The sequence below is a fragment of the Puma concolor genome, chromosome A1, assembly GCF_028749965.1.
Source record: "Puma concolor isolate L17-30 chromosome A1, mPumCon1.1.hap2, whole genome shotgun sequence".
In the NCBI taxonomy this organism is placed as follows: Eukaryota; Metazoa; Chordata; class Mammalia; order Carnivora; family Felidae; genus Puma; species Puma concolor.
In genome coordinates, this window is record NC_141667.1 from 12,283,703 (window position 1) to 12,291,770 (window position 8,068).

The following is an 8,068-nucleotide window of genomic DNA, read 5'->3' on the forward strand; positions in this document are numbered from 1 at the left end:
TAGTTTTACTCCCTGGCATTTTGGTGATAAGTAAATTTCACAGCAAGGCAATTGCCACAATAATAAAAAGCTATTATATAAATATACTTAATCATGTAACTGTCATTTATGATTCCAAGGGCTAAAGGTAAGACGGTTAGAAATCAGAAACACTTTAACTAAACATGGTAAAAGGCACTTGTCTTACTTCAGCAGGACCTTACGATTAATAATCACTCTCCCATATTTGACTGTGAGTTTGCGTATCCTTACGATGAATACATAGACAATGAGGATGGCTATTGGAATAATACAAGTAATGTGAGTCATCTGTGAGCATCTATTATGTACCAGGCATGAGCAGTTTGCCTAAAGTAAAACGTCAGTTAGTAGAAATTAAGAGCGGAGCTGCAGTTTAAAGCTTATACCCTTTCCACTCTGCTGTATTGACCCCCAATCCACAGATATTGTAGACAACAGAAAAAATACTGAGCTACAAGTCAGGGGACCTGTGTCCTAGTCACAGATGTATCTTTGATAAGGGCCAGTCACATGATCTCTCTGAATCATGATTTCCTCATTTGTTCAAGGAAGTTAACGTAGGTCCTACCCAAGTCCCAGAGGGTGGTGCACATCAAGCATGATGTATATGCAAGTACTTTGAAAATGCTTTCTGTGCTGTAAGCACTGTCGAAAGAGCATTCAAGAAGTTTCTGTCTTAATCACACTTGTATCATGACCTTTAGAAAAAATTCTTTTAGCTTTCTTTGATTCTCTCTTCTGCACTTAGATGTGCAAAAGACAGGGAGAAAAGGGATCTTTTTTCCCTCATTCATCCCAGGCATTCCTCATAAACACTTCTCCAAATGGCTATTATGAAAGAGACTTTGGCTGGTGTATGAGTCGTTGGCAGGTTCTAATTTCTACAGAGATAGGCACAATGCTGAATGCCTCCTGTGATAATGTAAGAATTCCTGAGATTTTAAATGCTAAGTGAAACTGTTAGGACATCTTAAGGTTTTTTGTTTTTTTTGTTTTTTTTTTTAATTTATTTTGAGAGAGAGAGAGTGCCAATGAGCCTGGGTGGGGGTGGCATGGGGGTGCAGAGAGAAAGGGAAAGAGAATCCCAACCAGGCTCCAGGCTCCAGGCTCCGCGCTGTTGGCGCTGAGCCCAAGGCAGGGCTCAATCTCACCAACCCTGAGATCATGACCTGAGCTGAAATCAAGACTTGGACGCTTAGCAGACTGAGGCGCCCCAGGACATCTTAGGTTTTAAGAAACAGCTATCTCCAACTCAGATTGATTTAAATATAAGGAAACGTAAGGAACTTTTTCAACTCACTTAAGGTGAGGGCATAGGTAGGCAGTTCCTACTTTGTTATCTCAGGGTTTTAACTTTGCTTTCTGGCAATTTTATTTCCTTTTACCCTCTCCTCATGGATAGACGTCATGGCTGCAATTCCAGGTATTAAAGCCTACAGGGCATCATCCAAAGGAAGAAAGGAAAACTTTTCCTGAAAGGTTTTTTTTTTTTTTCGTCAGGATTGGTTTGGATGCCACCTCTAAGCCAGTTATCAGCAAGAGGAATGGGATCACCATGGCTAACCATTTGGGGCAGGATGGCTGCTGGGGAGTCAATCCCCAAGACAATTATAATAAGACAATTTAGAAAGATTGAGCCATTTGATACTATGTAACTTCCAGGCAAACTCTTCAGAGTAGACTCTGTTGATGGAAACGGCAGAGCATCTGCCATTTTGCACATGTTGTCATCCAGGCAGGTCACGACCAGTGTGAAGAAACTGATAGTATAGTCCCGTTCCGTTGCCACACTCACTGATTTATCGTGAAGTTCCTATGTAGCTTTTCTGGAGACGTATGTGAATGGAGTGTAGTCCTTCTTTTTTCCAACTGGAGTGCCTATCCTAATGCAAACATATTCATTACACAAATTTTGCATACCAATTTTAAGGTAGGCCTTTTGGGAAATTATTTCTTCGCTTCCCAAAGTGTATGTGATACTCTAATGTGTTTCCAGGTGTTAGCATTAGCAATATTTTGTTAATGTTGGCATCCTGGAAGTTCAAGGAACATTGATAATAATAACAAGGGAGACCTCAGGAATGGCATCTTGTATGTTTCTTTGTCTCTTCGTGTATTAATTTGCTCAAAGCAGTACATCCAAACTGTTAACAAATGGGATGCTCTGAAAGTAGTCTACTTGGATTCCAATCTTAGTGTCCCTTCACTTACCAGCTGTGTGACCTCCAACAAGTTGATTAGCTTCTCCTATCTCAGTTTCCTCTTTGGAAAAAATAGGTATAATAATAATACCTACTTTATAGGGTTGTGAGGTTTCGATTAGATAATGTACTGAAAGTGCTTAGCGTGACCTTTAGGAAGCAGATGTCAATTGACATTTCTAATTGATCTTTCCAACTGATGTTCAATACTACTCCTATGACTATTACCATTACCACTACCGTAACCATCGCTATGTACCAGTGGATACATTGTCCTGAACAACAACAAAAAAGGCAGCACAATACGAGACCAACGTATCCTTATACTGTGGTTTGGTGCGGCAGAGGCTGGAGAGAGAAACGTGCTCATCGGCTCTGCCTCACTAGCAAACTTATTATTTCTTTGAGGAATGAGAGTAGGAGAGTGAAGTGAAGCCAGGGGATTTAAGCCTTATTTTCATCTATGGATAGACAAAGTACTGTAGCAATATATATATATATATTTAAAAAAAATTTTTTTTTTCAACGTTTATTTATTTTTTTTGGGACAGAGAGAGACAGAGCATGAACGGGGGAGGAGCAGATAGAGAGAGGGAGACACAGAATCAGAAACAGGCTCCAGGCTCTGAGCCATCAGCCCAGAGCCTGACGCGGGGCTCGAACTCATGGACCGCGAGATCGTGACCTGGCTGAAGTCGGACGCTTAACCGACTGCGCCACCCAGGCGCCCCTGTAGCAATATATTTTAAACCACGAATCCATTCTGTTTTCAATTAGACTGAGTCTATAATCCCAACTGAAGACACAGAGATAGAAGACCATTTCTACCCTTTTTTAGATTAGCAGGGGAAAGCCACAGCTGAAATATTCCAAGAGGAGATTGGTTAAACCTTATAATGACTTTTGCAGAATACAATGAGCCTCAAGGTCTTGGCAAGAGAGAAACGGCACCACCGAGACCCGGCATCTCTTTTCCTGGGCAATTTGTTGACTTGTTTGAGCTTCTATTCTTGGACTAGCCTGTAGTTAATCCAGACTAGTATACTGTTGCCCAGTTATTTGTCAAAAGGACAAATAACTAGTTCAAGAACATTCTTTTCTGTTCCTTGATAAAGGCAACAATTCTCATCTGATGGAAAAAAAAATAATTAGCCAGACGTTCTGTATGTTTTGATGTAATGGAAAGTGCTCTTTCCGATGAAAGCTTGCTGGAATAAGACATTAAATTCTTATTTATTTTATGTCTTCATCTACAAATTCACAATGGCAGCTGTTTATAGTGTTTATAATTAAAGCCATGCCAGTATGAAGAACTGTTTCTATTATTCAGTCCCCTGAAGGAAATATTTTGAGAATCCAAAGCTTCCAATATCAATTGAGATAATCTTTTGGTAAATTCCTGGTCTGGACAACCTACCTAAGCTGTTCTGTGACTTGTTTCTCTGGATGACCGGAATCTGTTTAAAATACCAGGTGAAGCTTGGGCTCTGTCTCTTTTACTGACTTCTGTCCCTTTTCTTACATTTGAATGAACACTCGATGTAGCAAGGACAATTCATTAGGTTCCTGACAAAGCACAAAAACTGTCTAGAAAAATATCTACTGATCATTTAGCCATGAACCATGACTAATTGTTATCTAAATGGAATTAAGGGTAATGACTCCGAGACGTTCATAGGAAAAGAGCGCTCAGTGTTTTCCAGCAAGAACAATTAACAGTTTTCCTTCTCTCTTTTATAGAACCTTTTGCCATTTAATCGCAAAATGCTTACCAAGAACCCCATACCCTGGGATAATTCCTTTTGAAAAGTCTTATAACACTGTCCTCAAAAACATTATGTTATAGAGAAAGAAAAAGAATAAGCTTCGGGTTGACCAACTTAGTCAAAAGAGATGATTTCTAAATGCTCCTAACTTGAGTCAGTGATGTCATCAACTTTCCCTGTCTGTTGGGAATAGCAGCCGTATTACATGCTTTTGTGAAAACATTTTCTGAAAGTTCAATTTCAGGGCATGTGTCTTGCCTTTTATTTTTGTTTTTTTTTTTTTAATTTTTTTTTTCAACGTTTATTTATTTTTGGGACAGAGAGAGACAGAGCATGAACGGGGGAGGGGCAGAGAGAGAGGGAGACACAGAATCGGAAACAGGCTCCAGGCTCTGAGCCATCAGCCCAGAGCCCGACGCGGGGCTCGAACTCACGGAGTGAGAGATCGTGACCTGGCTGAAGTCGGACGCTTAACCGACTGCGCCACCCAGGCGCCCCTTATTTTTGTTTTTAATATAGTTAGAGAAGGCAGAGATCTGTGATGGAGTCTGGCCTTCTACCGCGCTTTGGAACATAAAAAGATAAAAGTGGGAGATATTTCTTTCGTTGGCTGCAGTCATCTCTTGAACTTTATATTTCGTGCCAGCAGAAAATTAATTCCTCACAGAGCGCACCGCGGCAGGAAGGCACAAGGAAGTGAAATACCCGTGTAATATCCTGAAGCAGGAGCCCGCTTTTTCCAGAACATCTGTGGACAGGTAGAGATCTCATCTAGCTGACCAACCTATCCCTGCGCTTACAGGACCAAAGCCATGGAGTGAGTTTTCTTCATTTTCTCTAAGAAACAAACCTACCAAACCAAACATACTTTTTATCTTAAGCATTATTTTTGGCTTATCTTTTCCCTTCTCAGCGTATGTGACGTCTCAGCAGGTTAGAAGCGGAGACCTCAGCTTCGTGCAAAAATAGCCTTCTGAATTCATTACCCTTTCCCTCTTTAACAAGCAGGATTTGAGGAAAAGGGTGACTTGGTATATTTTTATTCTATGTTTTAATTCCACGAGGCACCAAACCAAAACAAAAGTAAACCGTACTTAAGATAAAAACCTGAATTCTCTTTGACGGTACAAATCAAAACCCCCATATTCACGAAACTCGCGCCTCCTAATTTCAGGGTCTCAGGAGAACCGCATGAGCTCTAGATATTCATAGAAGCAGGAGCTGAAGGGATTACCTGACTTCACATCCCCAACCTGACAGCTACTTACATCTGTCACGTTAAATATAGTTCAGTGTCTTTACCTTACTCACTGATGTGACATTTATCAAATCGTCACGCAGGAGCGTCGGTTGGGGAGAATGACAAGATCATATTATTTAATAGACTCCTCAAATTGACTAAACATAATGAAGTTTGACTTTAGATGTGTTTCTTTTTTCTTTTTCCTTCATTTAGAGCTCAAATGAGTGCTCACCAATGGGCACAGACACCACGTTCACGTTGCAAGATGGGGACTCTATTGTCTGAAGGGCTTGGTACTTGAAATATTGGTATGAGAAGGAATTGTGTGGATCCTCCATTTGTCACAGACGTGACAAGACACCCCACTTAACTAACTGATGAACGATGTGACTGAAGAGAGACGTTACAGCTTTAAAAACATGTGCATGAATTAGACCCTGTAACCAGTCATACGAAGCTGCATCTCGAGTTCTATAGTATGAGATGGTGTTCAAAATTCCCATTTTCACCAATCCTGCCTTATTTTACTATAGTAATGCTTCAAATGAAGAAATAGATATGTCAGGGTCATGGAAGCAAGGAGGAGTTTCTTGAGGAACATTTCTCAGGTATCTTTGATGGTTCAAGCTGCCGCCACTGTTAGCCTTCACCTGATGTCATAGGAAGCATATCTGTTATTTACACGGGATTGTTTATCAAAAACCCCCTTCTGCTTAAATGATGGCTGACTTTAAGGTACACAGTCTTGAAAGTGGTCTTACATCCCCAAAGCAAGGCTTTCCGTCCGACTTGTACACAATATTACGTCTTTATAAAAGTACAGCTGTCATTAGAGTTGTTTTTCTTTTGTTGTTTATGGTTAGAGAAATATATGACTTGAGTCATAGGATTGGTTTTAAACAATCATAACAATAAATGCATCCATCCTCAAAGTGGGCATTGTATTTGTTCAAATAATAGAACATTTTTAGAATTCCCTTGAGAGGGTTTATTGCCCACACAAGGGAATGAGTCATCACTCCACATTGAAGGTTCAGTCCCTGATTGTCTCACACTCTGTCCCTGTATCCCTCACTGGGCCTCTCCACCCAGACTTATTCTGCTTTTTCAGCTAGTTTAGTAGACTGTTCATGAGTCTGTGAGCAAGCTGACACTCTCTCTGGACCCCTCTAGAATCTGTAAACCAAAACTTCTAAGAACGAAATCACTCTTTTCCTACAAGCTCAACCCAAATCAAAGATCCAAGAAAATGGTTCTTCCTCCATCAGTCACACTATCTTCTGAACTCAGTTTTTCTAAATGTCTTAGATTTCCTAAATGTCACACATTTCTTACTGGTAGCCCCATCTTCCATGGTTTACCCACCCAGCGAGATGATACAGCCTTGGGCTTTCATTGACATTTCTTCTTGTCTTCTTCAAGAAAATATTGGAATCTCTAAATCTCAATCATCGTTACTTGTTTAACAGCCAAACTGAGAGTGCTTATGCTTTACATAGGATTGCTTTCCTGCTGTATATTGAGCTTTTTCATTGGCATCCTTCAAATTATTATGTAGCAGTCACCATTAACATACAGAACCAACCTTAAATGATAATAGTAATTTAGAGCTTTGGAATGACCGGGTGCTATCCCTTTGTATACAAAATTAATGAGATATTTTAAATCTTACTTTTTAGTTTATTTATTTATTTTGAGAGACAGAGTGAGTGCAAGTGGGGGAGGGGCAGGGAGAGAAGAGAGAGAAAGAATCCCAAGCAGACTCCTCGCTGTCAGCACAGAGTCCCGCGTGGGGCTTGAATTCACAACTGTGAGATCATGACCTGAGCTGCAACCATGAATCAGATCCTTAATGGACTCAGCCCCTCCGGCACCCCAATGAGATCTTTTTTTAAAAGAAAGCATTTGAAAGGCTTTCACGTAAGTTTCTTTTTTTTTTTTTTAAAGTTTATTTACTTATTTTGAGAGAGACAGAGACCGCGTGAGTGGGGGAGCTGCCAAAAGAGGGGGAGACAGAGAATCCCAAGCAGGCTCTGCACGGTCAGCTCAGAGCCTGATTCGGGGCTCAAACTTATGAAACCATGAGATCATGACCTGAACCGAAACCAGGAGTCAACGCTGGTTTTACTGAGCCACCTGGATGCCCCTTACGTAGCTAAATTGCATAGAGCACTTTTGATTATATTATACTTTTAAAGATTGTCCTAGAGTGTTATTTCCATAACAGTCGTGTCTCTTTTGGGTCATCATTTATTTTCTGTGCTTAGAACAGTGTTTGGCACACAGGAAGTTCTCAATAACTAGGCAGTGTGCCCTTTGGCTATTTCGAGAAGTTCAAAGATGTTGATAGTGCTGGTTTATGAACCTGAGCATGGGAGAGTAGGCATTCCATATCTGGTCCTGAGTAACTGGGAACTTTCGACCATGTTGGCCCCACCATGCTCAGAACAATTAAGGTTGGAAGTTACCTAATGTGTCTGTACAGTGAGAAGTAAATGGGGAGATTTCAGTTTCTAGAACATGTTAATTAGGTGCAGGTTTTAAATGATGCCCAGAACAATTTTTACTGACTCTGATTAGAAATCACATCCTGGCCAAACACTTAGGAAAATAGAAGTAAACATTCCCTTCTTGTTAATGACCATCTGACCAGTTGAATTAAAGGAATCTTGCTGGCTTTTGGCTTCATTTAAGAATTCTGTTTGCTACTGTGCACTATTATATTCACTGATATGGGGGGGGGGAGAACCAAAAGCTATGGGCTTAAACAGCACAGTCACCTGGTTGGGGCTCTAGCAGAGGGAATACAGCCTTAGGTTCTCAAAATACAAGTTCCC